At 45.0% G+C, this 17,049-nt stretch overlaps 30 non-coding genes across 30 annotated transcripts; all 30 read right to left on the bottom strand.

The window, feature by feature from the left end:
- Positions 1–262: 262 nt before the first annotated feature.
- On the bottom strand, positions 263–334 carry trnae-uuc. Its single transcript has one exon. It is a non-coding gene; the product is annotated as a tRNA-Glu (tRNA).
- Positions 335–1,332: 998 nt separating this feature from the next.
- On the bottom strand, positions 1,333–1,404 carry trnae-uuc. Its single transcript has one exon. It is a non-coding gene; the product is annotated as a tRNA-Glu (tRNA).
- A 464-nt stretch (positions 1,405–1,868) lies between these two features.
- trnae-uuc lies at positions 1,869–1,940 on the bottom strand. Its single transcript has one exon. It is a non-coding gene; the product is annotated as a tRNA-Glu (tRNA).
- A 465-nt stretch (positions 1,941–2,405) lies between these two features.
- trnae-cuc lies at positions 2,406–2,477 on the bottom strand. The gene has a single exon. It is a non-coding gene; the product is annotated as a tRNA-Glu (tRNA).
- A 462-nt stretch (positions 2,478–2,939) lies between these two features.
- On the bottom strand, positions 2,940–3,011 carry trnae-cuc. Its single transcript has one exon. It is a non-coding gene; the product is annotated as a tRNA-Glu (tRNA).
- A 461-nt stretch (positions 3,012–3,472) lies between these two features.
- Positions 3,473–3,544, bottom strand: trnae-cuc. The gene has a single exon. It is a non-coding gene; the product is annotated as a tRNA-Glu (tRNA).
- Positions 3,545–4,008: 464 nt separating this feature from the next.
- On the bottom strand, positions 4,009–4,080 carry trnae-cuc. Its single transcript has one exon. It is a non-coding gene; the product is annotated as a tRNA-Glu (tRNA).
- Positions 4,081–4,543: 463 nt separating this feature from the next.
- On the bottom strand, positions 4,544–4,615 carry trnae-uuc. The gene has a single exon. It is a non-coding gene; the product is annotated as a tRNA-Glu (tRNA).
- Positions 4,616–5,079: 464 nt separating this feature from the next.
- On the bottom strand, positions 5,080–5,151 carry trnae-cuc. Its single transcript has one exon. It is a non-coding gene; the product is annotated as a tRNA-Glu (tRNA).
- Positions 5,152–5,615: 464 nt separating this feature from the next.
- trnae-cuc lies at positions 5,616–5,687 on the bottom strand. The gene has a single exon. It is a non-coding gene; the product is annotated as a tRNA-Glu (tRNA).
- A 464-nt stretch (positions 5,688–6,151) lies between these two features.
- trnae-cuc lies at positions 6,152–6,223 on the bottom strand. The gene has a single exon. It is a non-coding gene; the product is annotated as a tRNA-Glu (tRNA).
- Positions 6,224–6,687: 464 nt separating this feature from the next.
- On the bottom strand, positions 6,688–6,759 carry trnae-cuc. Its single transcript has one exon. It is a non-coding gene; the product is annotated as a tRNA-Glu (tRNA).
- A 462-nt stretch (positions 6,760–7,221) lies between these two features.
- On the bottom strand, positions 7,222–7,293 carry trnae-cuc. Its single transcript has one exon. It is a non-coding gene; the product is annotated as a tRNA-Glu (tRNA).
- A 461-nt stretch (positions 7,294–7,754) lies between these two features.
- trnae-cuc lies at positions 7,755–7,826 on the bottom strand. The gene has a single exon. It is a non-coding gene; the product is annotated as a tRNA-Glu (tRNA).
- Positions 7,827–8,290: 464 nt separating this feature from the next.
- On the bottom strand, positions 8,291–8,362 carry trnae-cuc. Its single transcript has one exon. It is a non-coding gene; the product is annotated as a tRNA-Glu (tRNA).
- Positions 8,363–8,826: 464 nt separating this feature from the next.
- Positions 8,827–8,898, bottom strand: trnae-cuc. The gene has a single exon. It is a non-coding gene; the product is annotated as a tRNA-Glu (tRNA).
- Positions 8,899–9,362: 464 nt separating this feature from the next.
- On the bottom strand, positions 9,363–9,434 carry trnae-cuc. Its single transcript has one exon. It is a non-coding gene; the product is annotated as a tRNA-Glu (tRNA).
- A 462-nt stretch (positions 9,435–9,896) lies between these two features.
- On the bottom strand, positions 9,897–9,968 carry trnae-uuc. Its single transcript has one exon. It is a non-coding gene; the product is annotated as a tRNA-Glu (tRNA).
- A 464-nt stretch (positions 9,969–10,432) lies between these two features.
- Positions 10,433–10,504, bottom strand: trnae-cuc. The gene has a single exon. It is a non-coding gene; the product is annotated as a tRNA-Glu (tRNA).
- Positions 10,505–10,966: 462 nt separating this feature from the next.
- Positions 10,967–11,038, bottom strand: trnae-cuc. Its single transcript has one exon. It is a non-coding gene; the product is annotated as a tRNA-Glu (tRNA).
- A 464-nt stretch (positions 11,039–11,502) lies between these two features.
- trnae-uuc lies at positions 11,503–11,574 on the bottom strand. Its single transcript has one exon. It is a non-coding gene; the product is annotated as a tRNA-Glu (tRNA).
- A 464-nt stretch (positions 11,575–12,038) lies between these two features.
- trnae-cuc lies at positions 12,039–12,110 on the bottom strand. Its single transcript has one exon. It is a non-coding gene; the product is annotated as a tRNA-Glu (tRNA).
- A 464-nt stretch (positions 12,111–12,574) lies between these two features.
- On the bottom strand, positions 12,575–12,646 carry trnae-cuc. The gene has a single exon. It is a non-coding gene; the product is annotated as a tRNA-Glu (tRNA).
- A 462-nt stretch (positions 12,647–13,108) lies between these two features.
- Positions 13,109–13,180, bottom strand: trnae-cuc. The gene has a single exon. It is a non-coding gene; the product is annotated as a tRNA-Glu (tRNA).
- A 462-nt stretch (positions 13,181–13,642) lies between these two features.
- On the bottom strand, positions 13,643–13,714 carry trnae-cuc. The gene has a single exon. It is a non-coding gene; the product is annotated as a tRNA-Glu (tRNA).
- A 998-nt stretch (positions 13,715–14,712) lies between these two features.
- trnae-cuc lies at positions 14,713–14,784 on the bottom strand. The gene has a single exon. It is a non-coding gene; the product is annotated as a tRNA-Glu (tRNA).
- Positions 14,785–15,249: 465 nt separating this feature from the next.
- Positions 15,250–15,321, bottom strand: trnae-uuc. Its single transcript has one exon. It is a non-coding gene; the product is annotated as a tRNA-Glu (tRNA).
- Positions 15,322–15,785: 464 nt separating this feature from the next.
- trnae-uuc lies at positions 15,786–15,857 on the bottom strand. The gene has a single exon. It is a non-coding gene; the product is annotated as a tRNA-Glu (tRNA).
- A 465-nt stretch (positions 15,858–16,322) lies between these two features.
- Positions 16,323–16,394, bottom strand: trnae-cuc. The gene has a single exon. It is a non-coding gene; the product is annotated as a tRNA-Glu (tRNA).
- A 464-nt stretch (positions 16,395–16,858) lies between these two features.
- trnae-cuc lies at positions 16,859–16,930 on the bottom strand. Its single transcript has one exon. It is a non-coding gene; the product is annotated as a tRNA-Glu (tRNA).
- Positions 16,931–17,049: the final 119 nt, after the last annotated feature.

Here is a 17,049-nt window from a genome sequence, read left to right as displayed (position 1 = left end):
GCAAGCTACAATGCACTGTCTAGTTCTCTCCCCATTCAGCTCACAAACCATCTAAACCCCAGCTTCCGTGGACCTAACTTCTCACACAATAGCAGGATGGGTCTATGACTTACAGGTATCATCAGCCATTGACACCTTGACTCTGAACTGAGTTAACAGAACTCACATGGATTGTGCAATATTCTCCGTCTGATTCATTCTCAACATGATACTCTCCTATGAACACAAATTTGGCACCAATAGACAGTTTTCAATAGTTTAGTTCCCTGACCGGGAATCGAACCCGGGCCGCGGCGGTGAAAACGCCGAATCCTAGCCACTAGACCATCAGGGACATGTTTCTTGGTTTGAAAGGCACCTGGTCCGGACTTTCTGCCCATTAAAAGGAACAGGAGTTGAAGTACCACCATCTAATGACTTAAAGAAGTACTTACGAGAAGACAGATTGTTTGAAGCAGGGAGTGAAAGACGCCATCTTTGTCGACCTGATATAACCATCATGTAAAAGAGGAGGCTGTTTAAGACATCGACTTTCAGCAAGCTACAATGCACTGTCTAGTTCTCTCCCCATTCAGCTCACAAACCATCTAAACCCCAGCTTCCGTGGACCTAACTTCTCACACAATAGCAGGATGGGTCTATGACTTACAGGTATCATCAGCCATTGACACCTTGACTCTGAACTGAGTTAACAGAACTCACATGGATTGTGCAATATTCTCCATCTGATTCATTCTCAACATGATGCTCTCCTATGAACACAAATTTGGCACCAACTGACAGTTTTCAATAGCTTAGTTCCCTGACCGTGAATCGAACCCAGGCCGCGGCGGTGAGAGTGCCGAATCCTAGCCACTAGACCATCAGGAACATGTTTCTTGGTTTGAAAGGCACCTGGTCCGGACTTTCTGCCCATTAAAAGGAACAGGAGTTGAAGTACCACCATCTAATGACTTAAAGAAGTACTTACGAGAAGACATTGTTTGAAGCAGGGAGTGAAAGACGCCATCTTTGTCGACCTGATATAACCATCATGTAAAAGAGGAGGCTGTTTCAGACATCGACTTTCAGCAAGCTACAATGCACTGTCTAGTTCTCTCCCCATTCAGCTCACAAACAATCTACACCCCAACTTCCGTGGACCTAACTTCTCACACAATAGCAGGATGGATCTATGACTTACAGGTATCATCAGCCATTGACACCTTGACTCAGAACTGAGTTAACAGAACTCACATGGATTGTGCAATATTCTCCATCTGATTCATTCTCAACATGATACTCTCCTATGAACACAAATTTGGCACCAATAGACTGTTTTCAATAGTTTAGTTCCCTGACCGGGAATCGAACCAAGGCCGCGGCGGTGAAAACGCCGAATCCTAGCCACTAGACCATCAGGGACATGTTTCTTGGTTTGAAAGGCACCTGGTCCGGACTTTCTTCCCATTAAAAGGAACAGGAGTTGAAGTACCACCATCTAATGACTTAAAGAAGTACTTTCGAGAAGACAGATTGTTTGAAGCAGGGAGTGAAAGACGCCATCTTTGTCGACCTGATATAACCATCATGTAAAAGAGGAGGCTGTTTAAGACATCGACTTTCAGCAAGCTACAATGCACTGTCTAGTTCTCTCCCCATTCAGCTCACAAACCATCTAAACCCCAGCTTCCGTGGACCTAACTTCTCACACAATAGCAGGATGGGTCTATGACTTACAGGTATCATCAGCCATTGACACCTTGACTCTGAACTGAGTTAACAGAACTCACATGGATTGTGCAATATTCTCCGTCTGATTCATTCTCAACATGATGCTCTCCGATGAACATAAATTTGGATCCAATAGACAGTTTTCAATAGTTTAGTTCCCTGACCGGGAATCGAACCCAGGCCTCGGCGGTGAAAACGCCGAATCCTAGCCACTAGACCATCAGGGACATGTTTCTTGGTTTGAAAGGCACCTGGTCCGGACTTTCTGCCCATTAAAAGGAACAGGAGTTGAAGTACCACCATCTAATGACTTAAAGAAGTACTTACGAGAAGACAGATTGTTTGAAGCAGGGAGTGAAAGACGCCATCTTTGTCGACCTGATATAACCATCATGTAAAAGAGGAGGCTGTCTTAAGACATCGACTTTCAGCAAGCTACAATGCACTGTCTAGTTCTCTCCCCATTCAGCTCACAAACCATCTACACCCCAACTTCCGTGGACCTAACTTCTCACACAATAGCAGGATGGATATATGACTTACAGGTATCATCAGCCATTGACACCTTGACTCTGAACTGAGTTAACAGAACTCACATGGATTGTGCAATATTCTCCATCTGATTCATTCTCAACATGATGCTCTCCTATGAACACAAATTTGGCAGCAACTGACAGTTTTCAATAGTTTAGTTCCCTGACCGGGAATCGAACCCGGGCCGCGGCGGTGAGAGCGCCGAATCCTAGCCACTAGACCATCAGGGATATTTTTCCTCATTTGGAAGGTAGCTGGTCAGGAATTTCTGCCCATTAAAAGGAACAGGAGTTGAAGTACCACCATCTAATGACTTAAAGAAGTACTTACGAGAAGACATTGTTTGAAGCAGGGAGTGAAAGACGCCATCTTTGTCGACCTGATATAACCATCATGTAAAAGAGGAGGCTGTTTAAGACATCGACTTTCAGCAAGCTACAATGCACTGTCTAGTTCTCTCCCCATTCAGCTCACAAACCATCTAAACCCCATCTTCCGTGGACCTAACTTCTCACACAATAGCAGGATGGGTCTATGACTTACAGGTATCATCAGCCATTGACACCTTGACTCTGAACTGAGTTAACAGAACTCACATGGATTGTGCAATATTCTCCATATGATTCATTCTCAACATGATGCTCTCCTATGAACACAAATTTGGCACCAATAGACAGTTTTCAATAGTTTAGTTCCCTGACCGGGAATCGAACCCGGGCCGCGGCGGTGAGAGCGCCGAATCCTAACCACTAGACCATCAGGGACATGTTTCTTGGTTTGAAAGGCACCTGGTCCGGACTTTCTGCCCATTAAAAGGAACATGGTGGAAGTACCACCATCTAATGACTTAAAGAAGTACTTACGAGAAGACATTGTTTGAAGCAGGGAGTGAAAGACGCCATCTTTGTCGACCTGATATAACCATCATGTAAAAGAGGAGGCTGTTTAAGACATCGACTTTCAGCAAGCTACAATGCACTGTCTAGTTCTCTCCCCATTCAGCTCACAAACCATCTAAACCCCATCTTCCGTGGACCTAACTTCTCACACAATAGCAGGATGGGTCTATGACTTACAGGTATCATCAGCCATTGACACCTTGACTCAGAACTGAGTTAACAGAACTCACATGGATTGTGCAATATTCTCCGTCTGATTCATTCTCAACATGATGCTCTCCTATGAACACAAATTTGGCACCAATTGACAGTTTTCAATAGTTTAGTTCCCTGACCGGGAATCGAACCCGGGCCGCGGCGGTGAGAGCGCCGAATCCTAGCCACTAGACCATCAGGGACAAGTTTCTTGGTTTGAAAGGCACCTGGTCCGGACTTTCTGCCCATTAAAAGGAACAGGAGTTGAAGTACCACCATCTAATGACTTAAAGAAGTACTTACGAGAAGACAGATTGTTTGAAGCAGGGAGTGAAAGACGCCATCTTTGTCGACCTGATATAACCATCATGTAAAAGACGAGGCTGTTTAAGACATCGACTTTCAGCAAGCTACAATGCACTCTCTAGTTCTCTCCCCATTCAGCTCACAAACCATCTACACCCCATCTTCCATGGACCTAACTTCTCACACAATAGCAGGATGGGTCTATGACTTACAGGTATCATCAGCCATTGACACCTTGACTCAGAACTGAGTTAACAGAACTCACATGGATTGTGCAATATTCTCCGTCTGATTCATTCTCAACATGATGCTCTCTTATGAACACAAATTTGGCACCTATTGACAGTTTTCAATAGTTTAGTTCCCTGACCGGGAATCGAACCCGGGCCGCGGCGGTGAGAGCGCCGAATCCTAGCCACTAGACCATCAGGGACATGTTTCTTGGTTTGAAAGGCACCTGGTCCGGACTTTCTGCCCATTAAAAGGAACAGGAGTTGAAGTACCACCATCTAATGACTTAAAGAAGTACTTACGAGAAGACAGATTGTTTGAAGCAGGGAGTGAAAGACGCCATCTTTGTCGACCTGATATAACCATCATGTAAAAGAGGAGGCTGTTTCAGACATCGACTTTCAGCAAGCTACAATGCACTGTCTAGTTCTCTCCCCATTCAGCTGACAACAATCTACACCCCATCTTCCGTGGACCTAACTTCTCACACATTAGCAGGATGGGTCTATGACTTACAGGTATCATCAGCCATTGACACCTTGACTCAGAACTGAGTTAACAGAACTCACATGGATTGTGCAATATTCTCCGTCTGATTCATTCTCAACATGATGCTCTCCTTTGAACACAAATTTGGCACCAATAGACAGTTTCTAATAGTTTAGTTCCCTGACCGGGAATCGAACCCGGGCCGAGGCTGTGAAAACGCCAAATCTAGACCACTAGACCATCAGGGACATGTTTCCTGATTTGGAAGGTAGCTGGTCAGGAATTTCTGCCCATTAAAAGGAACAGGAGTTGAAGTACCACCATCTAATGACTTAAAGAAGTACTTACGAGAAGACAGATTGTTTGAAGCAGGGAGTGAAAGAGGCCATCTTTGTCGACCTGATATAACCATCATGTAAAAGAGGAGGCTGTTTAAGACATCGACTTTCAGCAAGCTACAATGCACTGTCTAGTTCTCTCCCCATTCAGCTCACAAACCATCTACACCCCAACTTCCGTGGACCTAACTTCTCACACAATAGCAGGATGGATCTATGACTTACAGGTATCATCAGCCATTGACACCTTGACTCAGAACTGAGTTAACAGAACTCACATGGATTGTGCAATATTCTCCATCTGATTCATTCTCAACATGATGCTCTCCTATGAACACAAATTTGGCACCAACTGACAGTTTTCAATAGTTTAGTTCCCTGACCGGGAATCGAACGCGGGCCGCGGCGGTGAGAGCGCCAAATCCTAGCCACTAGACCATCAGGGACATGTTTCTTGGTTTGAAAGGCACCTGGTCCGGACTTTCTGCCCATTAAAAGGAACAGGAGTTGAAGTACCACCATCTAATGACTTAAAGAAGTACTTACGAGAAGACAGATTGTTTGAAGCAGGGAGTGAAAGACGCCATCTTTGTCGACCTGATATAACCATCATGTAGAAGAGGAGGCTGTTTAAGACATCGACTTTCAGCAAGCTACAATGCACTGTCTAGTTCTCTCCCCATTCAGCTCACAAACCATCTAAACCCCATCTTCCGTGGACCTAACTTCTCACACAATAGCAGGATGGGTCTATGACTTACAGGTATCATCAGCCATTGACACCTTGACTCTGAACTGAGTTAACAGAACTCACATGGATTGTGCAATATTCTCCATCTGATTCATTCTCAACATGATGCTCTCCTATGAACACAAATTTGGCACCAACTGACAGTTTTCAATAGCTTAGTTCCCTGACCGGGAATCGAACCCGGGCCGCGGCAGTGAGAGCGCCGAATCCTAGCCACTAGACCATCAGGGACATGTTTCTTGGTTTGAAAGGCACCTGGTCCGGACTTTCTGCCCATTAAAAGGAACAGGAGTTGAAGTACCACCATCTAATGACTTAAAGAAGTACTTACGAGAAGACGAGTTGTTTGAAGCAGGGAGTGAAAGACGCCATCTTTGTCGACCTGATATAACCATCATGTAAAAGAGGAGGCTGTTTAAGACATCGACTTTCAGCAAGCTACAATGCACTGTCTAGTTCTCTCCCCATTCAGCTCACAAACCATCTACACCCCATCTTCGGTGGACCTAACTTCTCACACAATAGCAGGATGGGTCTATGACTTACAGGTATCATCAGCCATTGACACCTTGACTCAGAACTGAGTTAACAGAACTCACATGGATTGTGCAATATTCTCCGTCTGATTCATTCTCAACATGATGCTCTCCTATGAACACAAATTTGGCACCAATTGACAGTTTTCAATAGTTTAGTTCCCTGACCGGGAATCGAACCCGGGCCGCGGCGGTGAGAGCGCCGAATCCTAGCCACTAGACCATCAGGGACAAGTTTCTTGGTTTGAAAGGCACCTGGTCCGGACTTTCTGCCCATTAAAAGGAACAGGAGTTGAAGTACCACCATCTAATGACTTAAAGAAGTACTTACGAGAAGACAGATTGTTTGAAGCAGGGAGTGAAAGACGCCATCTTTGTCGACCTGATATAACCATCATGTAAAAGACGAGGCTGTTTAAGACATCGACTTTCAGCAAGCTACAATGCACTGTCTAGTTCTCTCCCCATTCAGCTCACAAACCATCTACACCCCATCTTCCGTGGACCTAACTTCTCACACAATAGCAGGATGGGTCTATGACTTACAGGTATCATCAGCCATTGACACCTTGACTCAGAACTGAGTTAACAGAACTCACATGGATTGTGCAATATTCTCCGTCTGATTCATTCTCAACATGATGCTCTCTTATGAACACAAATTTGGCACCAACTGACAGTTTTCAATAGTTTAGTTCCCTGACCGGGAATCGAACCCGGGCCGCGGCGGTGAGAGCGCCGAATCCTAGCCACTAGACCATCAGGGACATGTTTCTTGGTTTGAAAGGCACCTGGTCCGGACTTTCTGCCCATTAAAAGGAACAGGAGTTGAAGTACCACCATCTAATGACTTAAAGAAGTACTTACGAGAAGACATTGTTTGAAGCAGGGAGTGAAAGACGCCATCTTTGTCGACCTGATATAACCATCATGTAAAAGAGGAGGCTGTTTAAGACATCGACTTTCAGCAAGCTACAATGCACTGTCTAGTTCTCTCCCCATTCAGCTCACAAACAATCTACACCCCATCTTCCGTGGACCTAACTTCTCACACAATAGCAGGATGGGTCTATGACTTACAGGTATCATCAGCCATTGACACCTTGACTCGGAACTGAGTTAACAGAACTCACATGGATTGTGCAATATTCTCCGTCTGATTCATTCTCAACATGATGCTCTCTTATGAACACAAATTTGGCACCAACTGACAGTTTTCAATAGTTTAGTTCCCTGACCGGGAATCGAACCCAGGCCGCGGCAGTGAGAGCGCCGAATCCTAGCCACTAGACCATCAGGGACATGTTTCTTGGTTTGAAAGGCACCTGGTCCGGACTTTCTGCCCATTAAAAGGAACATGGTGGAAGTACCACCATCTAATGACTTAAAGAAGTACTTACGAGAAGACATTGTTTGAAGCAGGGAGTGAAAGACGCCATCTTTGTCGACCTGATATAACCATCATGTAAAAGAGGAGGCTGTTTAAGACATCGACTTTCAGCAAGCTACAATGCACTGTCTAGTTCTCTCCCCATTCAGCTCACAAACCATCTAAACCCCATCTTCCGTGGACCTAACTTCTCACACAATAGCAGGATGGGTCTATGACTTACAGGTATCATCAGCCATTGACACCTTGACTCAGAACTGAGTTAACAGAACTCACATGGATTGTGCAATATTCTCCGTCTGATTCATTCTCAACATGATGCTCTCCTATGAACACAAATTTGGCACCAATTGACAGTTTTCAATAGTTTAGTTCCCTGACCGGGAATCGAACCCGGGCCGCGGCGGTGAGAGCGCCGAATCCTAGCCACTAGACCATCAGGGACATGTTTCTTGGTTTGAAAGGCACCTGGTCCGGACTTTCTGCCCATTAAAAGGAACAGGAGTTGAAGTACCACCATCTAATGACTTAAAGAAGTACTTACGAGAAGACAGATTGTTTGAAGCAGGGAGTGAAAGACGCCATCTTTGTCGACCTGATATAACCATCATGTAAAAGACGAGGCTGTTTAAGACATCGACTTTCAGCAAGCTACAATGCACTCTCTAGTTCTCTCCCCATTCAGCTCACAAACCATCTACACCCCATCTTCCGTGGACCTAACTTCTCACACAATAGCAGGATGGGTCTATGACTTACAGGTATCATCAGCCATTGACACCTTGACTCAGAACTGAGTTAACAGAACTCACATGGATTGTGCAATATTCTCCGTCTGATTCATTCTCAACATGATGCTCTCCTATGAACACAAATTTGGCACCAACTGACAGTTTTCAATAGTTTAGTTCCCTGACCGGGAATCGAACCCGGGCCGCGGCGGTGAGAGCGCCGAATCCTAGCCACTAGACCATCAGGGACATGTTTCTTGGTTTGAAAGGCACCTGGTCCGGACTTTCTGCCCATTAAAAGGAACAGGAGTTGAAGTACCACCATCTAATGACTTAAAGAAGTACTTACGAGAAGACAGATTGTTTGAAGCAGGGAGTGAAAGACGCCATCTTTGTCGACCTGATATAACCATCATGTAAAAGAGGAGGCTGTTTAAGACATCGACTTTCAGCAAGCTACAATGCACTGTCTAGTTCTCTCCCCATTCAGCTCACAAACCATCTACACCCCATCTTCCGTGGACCTAACTTCTCACACAATAGCAGGATGGGTCTATGACTTACAGGTATCATCAGCCATTGACACCTTGACTCAGAACTGAGTTAACAGAACTCACATGGATTGTGCAATATTCTCCGTCTGATTCATTCTCAACATGATGCTCTCCTATGAACACAAATTTGGCACCAATTGATAGTTTTCAATAGTTTAGTTCCCTGACCGGGAATCGAACACGGGCCGCGGCGGTGAGAGCGCCGAATCCTAGCCACTAGACCATCAGGGACATGTTTCTTGGTTTGAAAGGCACCTGGTCCGGACTTTCTGCCCATTAAAAGGAACAGGAGTTGAAGTACCACCATCTAATGACTTAAAGAAGTACTTACGAGAAGACAGATTGTTTGAAGCAGGGAGTGAAAGACGCCATCTTTGTCGACCTGATATAACCATCATGTAAAAGAGGAGGCTGTTTCAGACATCGACTTTCAGCAAGCTACAATGCACTGTCTAGTTCTCTCCCCATTCAGCTCACAAACAATCTACACCCCATCTTCCGTGGACCTAACTTCTCACACAATAGCAGGATGGGTCTATGACTTACAGGTATCATCAGCCATTGACACCTTGACTCAGAACTGAGTTAACAGAACTCACATGGATTGTGCAATATTCTCCGTCTGATTCATTCTCAACATGATGCTCTCCTATGAACACAAATTTGGCACCAATAGACAGTTTTCAATAGTTTAGTTCCCTGACCGGGAATCGAACACGGGCCGCGGCGGTGAGAGCGCCGAATCCTAGCCACTAGACCATCAGGGACATGTTTCTTGGTTTGAAAGGCACCTGGTCCGGACTTTCCGCCCATTAAAAGAAACAGGAGTTGAAGTACCACCATCTAATGACTTAAAGAAGTACTTACGAGAAGACATTGTTTGAAGCAGGGAGTGAAAGACGCCATCTTTGTCGACCTGATATAACCATCATGTAAAAGAGGAGGCTGTTTAAGACATCGACTTTCAGCAAGCTACAATGCACTGTCTAGTTCTCTCCCCATTCAGCTCACAAACCATCTACACCCCATCTTCCGTGGACCTAACTTCTCACACAATAGCAGGATGGGTCTATGACTTACAGGTATCATCAGCCATTGACACCTTGACTCAGAACTGAGTTAACAGAACTCACATGGATTGTGCAATATTCTCCGTCTGATTCATTCTCAACATGATGCTCTCCTATGAACACAAATTTGGCACCAATAGACAGTTTTCAATAGTTTAGTTCCCTGACCGGGAATCGAACCCGGGCCGCGGCGGTGAAAACGCCGAATCCTAGCCACTAGACCATCAGGGACATGTTTCTTGGTTTGAAAGGCACCTGGTCCGGACTTTCTGCCCATTAAAAGAAACAGGAGTTGAAGTACCACCATCTAATGACTTAAAGAAGTACTTACGAGAAGACAGATTGTTTGAAGCAGGGAGTGAAAGACGCCATCTTTGTCGACCTGATATAACCATCATGTAAAAGAGGAGGCTGTTTCAGACATCGACTTTCAGCAAGCTACAATGCACTGTCTAGTTCTCTCCCCATTCAGCTCACAAACAATCTACACCCCATCTTCCGTGGACCTAACTTCTCACACAATAGCAGGATGGGTCTATGACTTACAGGTATCATCAGCCATTGACACCTTGACTCAGAACTGAGTTAACAGAACTCACATGGATTGTGCAATATTCTCCGTCTGATTCATTCTCAACATGATGCTCTCCTATGAACACAAATTTGGCACCAATAGACAGTTTTCAATAGTTTAGTTCCCTGACCGGGAATCGAACCCGGGCCGCGGCGGTGAGAGCGCCGAATCCTAGCCACTAGACCATCAGGGACATGTTTCTTGGTTTGAAAGGCACCTGGTCCGGACTTTCTGCCCATTAAAAGGAACAGGAGTTGAAGTACCACCATCTAATGACTTAAAGAAGTACTTACGAGAAGACATTGTTTGAAGCAGGGAGTGAAAGACGCCATCTTTGTCGACCTGATATAACCATCATGTAAAAGAGGAGGCTGTTTAAGACATCGACTTTCAGCAAGCTACAATGCACTGTCTAGTTCTCTCCCCATTCAGCTCACAAACCATCTACACCCCAGCTTCCGTGGACCTAACTTCTCACACAATAGCAGGATGGGTCTATGACTTACAGGTATCATCAGCCATTGACACCTTGACTCAGAACTGAGTTAACAGAACTCACATGGATTGTGCAATATTCTCCGTCTGATTCATTCTCAACATGATGCTCTCCTATGAACACAAATTTGGCACCAACTGACAGTTTTCAATAGTTTAGTTCCCTGACCGGGAATCGAACCCGGGCCGCGGCGGTGAGAGCGCCGAATCCTAGCCACTAGACCATCAGGGATATTTTTCCTCATTTGGAAGGTAGCTGGTCAGGAATTTCTGCCCATTAAAAGGAACAGGAGTTGAAGTACCACCATCTAATGACTTAAAGAAGTACTTACGAGAAGACAGAGTGTTTGAAGCAGGGAGTGAAAGAGGCCATCTTTGTCGACCTGATATAACCATCATGTAAAAGAGGAGGCTGTTTCAGACATCGACTTTCAGCAAGCTACAATGCACTGTCTAGTTCTCTCCCCATTCAGCTCACAAACAATCTACACCCCATCTTCCGTGGACCTAACTTCTCACACAATAGCAGGATGGGTCTATGACTTACAGGTATCATCAGCCATTGACACCTTGACTCAGAACTGAGTTAACAGAACTCACATGGATTGTGCAATATTCTCCGTCTGATTCATTCTCAACATGATGCTCTCCTATGAACACAAATTTGGCACCAATTGATAGTTTTCAATAGTTTAGTTCCCTGACCGGGAATCGAACCCGGGCCACGGCGGTGAAAACGCCGAATCCTAGCCACTAGACCATCAGGGACATGTTTCTTGGTTTGAAAGGCACCTGGTCAGGAATTTCTGCCCATTAAAAGGAACAGGAGTTGAAGTACCACCATCTAATGACTTAAAGAAGTACTTACGAGAAGACAGAGTGTTTGAAGCAGGGAGTGAAAGAGGCCATCTTTGTCGACCTGATATAACCATCATGTAAAAGAGGAGGCTGTTTCAGACATCGACTTTCAGCAAGCTACAATGCACTGTCTAGTTCTCTCCCCATTCAGCTCACAAACAATCTACACCCCATCTTCCGTGGACCTAACTTCTCACACAATAGCAGGATGGGTCTATGACTTACAGGTATCATCAGCCATTGACACCTTGACTCAGAACTGAGTTAACAGAACTCACATGGATTGTGCAATATTCTCCGTCTGATTCATTCTCAACATGATGCTCTCCTATGAACACAAATTTGGCACCAACTGACAGTTTTCAATAGTTTAGTTCCCTGACCGGGAATCGAACCCAGGCCGCGGCGGTGAGAGCGCCGAATCCTAGCCACTAGACCATCAGGGATATTTTTCCTCATTTGGAAGGTAGCTGGTCAGGAATTTCTGCCCATTAAAAGGAACAGGAGTTGAAGTACCACCATCTAATGACTTAAAGAAGTACTTACGAGAAGACAGAGTGTTTGAAGCAGGGAGTGAAAGAGGCCATCTTTGTCGACCTGATATAACCATCATGTAAAAGAGGAGGCTGTTTCAGACATCGACTTTCAGCAAGCTACAATGCACTGTCTAGTTCTCTCCCCATTCAGCTCACAAACAATCTACACCCCATCTTCCGTGGACCTAACTTCTCACACAATAGCAGGATGGGTCTATGACTTACAGGTATCATCAGCCATTGACACCTTGACTCAGAACTGAGTTAACAGAACTCACATGGATTGTGCAATATTCTCCGTCTGATTCATTCTCAACATGATGCTCTCCTATGAACACAAATTTGGCACCAATTGATAGTTTTCAATAGTTTAGTTCCCTGACCGGGAATCGAACACGGGCCGCGGCGGTGAGAGCGCCGAATCCTAGCCACTAGACCATCAGGGACATGTTTCTTGGTTTGAAAGGCACCTGGTCCGGACTTTCTGCCCATTAAAAGGAACAGGAGTTGAAGTACCACCATCTAATGACTTAAAGAAGTACTTACGAGAAGACATTGTTTGAAGCAGGGAGTGAAAGACGCCATCTTTGTTGACCTGATATAACCATCATGTAAAAGAGGAGGCTGTTTAAGACATCGACTTTCAGCAAGCTACAATGCACTGTCTAGTTCTCTCCCCATTCAGCTCACAAACCATCTACACCCCATCTTCGGTGGACCTAACTTCTCACACAATAGCAGGATGGGTCTATGACTTACAGGTATCATCAGCCATTGACACCTTGACTCAGAACTGAGTTAATAGAACTCACATGGATTGTGCAATATTCTCCGTCTGATTCATTCTCAACATGATGCTCTCCTATGAACACAAATTTGGCACCAACTGACAGTTTTCAATAGTTTAGTTCCCTGACCGGGAATCGAACCCGGGCCGCGGCGGTGAGAGCACCGAATCCTAGCCACTAGACCATCAGGGACATGTTTCTTGGTTTGAAAGGCACCTGGTCCGGACTTTCTGCCCATTAAAAGGAACAGGAGTTGAAGTACCACCATCTAATGACTTAAAGAAGTACTTACGAGAAGACATTGTTTGAAGCAGGGAGTGAAAGACGCCATCTTTGTCGACCTGATATAACCATCATGTAAAAGACGAGGCTGTTTAAGACATCGACTTTCAGCAAGCTACAATGCACTGTCTAGTTCTCTCCCCATTCAGCTCACAAACCATCTACACCCCATCTTCCGTGGACCTAACTTCTCACACAATAGCAGGATGGGTCTATGACTTACAGGTATCATCAGCCATTGACACCTTGACTCAGAACTGAGTTAACAGAACTCACATGGATTGTGCAATATTCTCCGTCTGATTCATTCTCAACATGATGCTCTCCTATGAACACAAATTTGGCACCAACTGACAGTTTTCAATAGTTTAGTTCCCTGACCGGGAATCGAACCGGGGCCGCGGCGGTGAGAGCGCCGAATCCTAGCCACTAGACCATCAGGGATATTTTTCCTCATTTGGAAGGTAGCTGGTCAGGAATTTCTGACCATTAAAAGGAACAGGAGTTGAAGTACCACCATCTAATGACTTAAAGAAGTACTTACGAGAAGACAGAGTGTTTGAAGCAGGGAGTGAAAGAGGCCATCTTTGTCGACCTGATATAACCATCATGTAAAAGAGGAGGCTGTTTCAGACATCGACTTTCAGCAAGCTACAATGCACTGTCTAGTTCTCTCCCCATTCAGCTCACAAACAATCTACACCCCATCTTCCGTGGACCTAACTTCTCACACAATAGCAGGATGGATATATGACTTACAGGTATCATCAGCCATTGACACCTTGACTCTGAACTGAGTTAACAGAACTCACATGGATTGTGCAATATTCTCCATCTGATTCATTCTCAACATGATGCTCTCCTATGAACACAAATTTGGCACCAACTGACAGTTTTCAATAGCTTAGTTCCCTGACCGTGAATCGAACCCAGGCCGCGGCGGTGAGAGTGCCGAATCCTAGCCACTAGACCATCAGGAACATGTTTCTTGGTTTGAAAGGCACCTGGTCCGGACTTTCTGCCCATTAAAAGGAACAGGAGTTGAAGTACCACCATCTAATGACTTAAAGAAGTACTTACGAGAAGACATTGTTTGAAGCAGGGAGTGAAAGACGCCATCTTTGTCGACCTGATATAACCATCATGTAAAAGAGGAGGCTGTTTCAGACATCGACTTTCAGCAAGCTACAATGCACTGTCTAGTTCTCTCCCCATTCAGCTCACAAACAATCTACACCCCAACTTCCGTGGACCTAACTTCTCACACAATAGCAGGATGGATCTATGACTTACAGGTATCATCAGCCATTGACACCTTGACTCAGAACTGAGTTAACAGAACTCACATGGATTGTGCAATATTCTCCATCTGATTCATTCTCAACATGATGCTCTCCTATGAACACAAATTTGGCACCAACTGACAGTTTTCAATAGTTTAGTTCCCTGACCGGGAATCGAACGCGGGCCGCGGCGGTGAGAGCGCCGAATCCTAGCCACTAGACCATCAGGGACATTTTTCCTTGATTTGGAAAGGTAGCCTGGTCAGGAATTTCTGCCCATTAAAAGAAACAGGAGTTGAAGTACCACCATCTAATGACTTAAAGAAGTACTTACGAGAAGACATTGTTTGAAGCAGGGAGTGAAAGACGCCATCTTTGTCGACCTGATATAACCATCATGTAAAAGAGGAGGCTGTTTAAGACATCGACTTTCAGCAAGCTACAATGCACTGTCTAGTTCTCTCCCCATTCAGCTCACAAACAATCTACACCCCAACTTCCGTGGACCTAACTTCTCACACAATAGCAGGATGGGTCTATGACTTACAGGTATCATCAGCCATTGACACCTTGACTCAGAACTGAGTTAACAGAACTCACATGGATTGTGCAATATTCTCCGTCTGATTCATTCTCAACATGATACTCTCCTATGAACACAAATTTGGCACCAATAGACTGTTTTCAATAGTTTAGTTCCCTGACCGGGAATCGAACCAAGGCCGCGGCGGTGAAAACGCCGAATCCTAGCCACTAGACCATCAGGGACATGTTTCTTGGTTTGAAAGGCACCTGGTCCGGACTTTCTGCCCATTAAAAGGAACAGGAGTTGAAGTACCACCATCTAATGACTTAAAGAAGTACTTTCGAGAAGACAGATTGTTTGAAGCAGGGAGTGAAAGACGCCATCTTTGTCGACCTGATATAACCATCATGTAAAAGAGGAGGCTGTTTAAGACATCGACTTTCAGCAAGCTACAATGCACTGTCTAGTTCTCTCCCCATTCAGCTCACAAACCATCTAAACCCCAGCTTCCGTGGACCTAACTTCTCACACAATAGCAGGATGGGTCTATGACTTACAGGTATCATCAGCCATTGACACCTTGACTCTGAACTGAGTTAACAGAACTCACATGGATTGTGCAATATTCTCCGTCTGATTCATTCTCAACATGATGCTCTCCGATGAACACAAATTTGGATCCAATAGACAGTTTTCAATAGTTTAGTTCCCTGACCGGGAATCGAACCCAGGCCGCGGCGGTGAAAACGCCGAATCCTAGCCACTAGACCATCAGGGACATGTTTCTTGGTTTGAAAGGCACCTGGTCCGGACTTTCTGCCCATTAAAAGGAACAGGAGTTGAAGTACCACCATCTAATGACTTAAAGAAGTACTTACGAGAAGACAGATTGTTTGAAGCAGGGAGTGAAAGACGCCATCTTTGTCGACCTGATATAACCATCATGTAAAAGAGGAGGCTGTCTTAAGACATCGACTTTCAGCAAGCTACAATGCACTGTCTAGTTCTCTCCCCATTCAGCTCACAAACCATCTACACCCCAACTTCCGTGGACCTAACTTCTCACACAATAGCAGGATGGATATATGACTTACAGGTATCATCAGCCATTGACACCTTGACTCTGAACTGAGTTAACAGAACTCACATGGATTGTGCAATATTCTCCATCTGATTCATTCTCAACATGATGCTCTCCTATGAACACAAATTTGGCAGCAACTGACAGTTTTCAATAGTTTAGTTCCCTGACCGGGAATCGAACCCGGGCCGCGGCGGTGAGAGCGCCGAATCCTAGCCACTAGACCATCAGGGATATTTTTCCTCATTTGGAAGGTAGCTGGTCAGGAATTTCTGCCCATTAAAAGGAACAGGAGTTGAAGTACCACCATCTAATGACTTAAAGAAGTACTTACGAGAAGACAGAGTGTTTGAAGCAGGGAGTGAAAGAGGCCATCTTTGTCGACCTGATATAACCATCATGTAAAAGAGGAGGCTGTTTCAGACATCGACTTTCAGCAAGCTACAATGCACTGTCTAGTTCTCTCCCCATTCAGCTCACAAACAATCTACACCCCATCTTCCGTGGACCTAACTTCTCACACAATAGCAGGATGGGTCTATGACTTACAGGTATCATCAGCCATTGACACCTTGACTCAGAACTGAGTTAACAGAACTCACATGGATTGTGCAATATTCTCCGTCTGATTCATTCTCAACATGATGCTCTCCTATGAACACAAATTTGGCACCAACTGACAGTTTTCAATAGTTTAGTTCCCTGACCGGGAATCGAACGCGGGCCGCGGCGGTGAGAGCGCCGAATCCTAGCCACTAGACCATCAGGGATATTTTTCCTGATTTGGAAGGTAGCTGGTCAAGAATTTCTGGCCATTAAAAGGAACAGGAGTTGAAGTACCACCATCTAATGACTTAAAGAAGTACTTACGAGAAGACATTGTTTGAAG

This window comes from Hippoglossus hippoglossus, chromosome 5 (assembly GCF_009819705.1).
Source record: "Hippoglossus hippoglossus isolate fHipHip1 chromosome 5, fHipHip1.pri, whole genome shotgun sequence".
NCBI lineage: Eukaryota > Metazoa > Chordata > Actinopteri > Pleuronectiformes > Pleuronectidae > Hippoglossus > Hippoglossus hippoglossus.
Note: the sequence above shows the minus strand (reverse complement) of the source record. Positions and strands in the feature narration are given on the sequence as shown.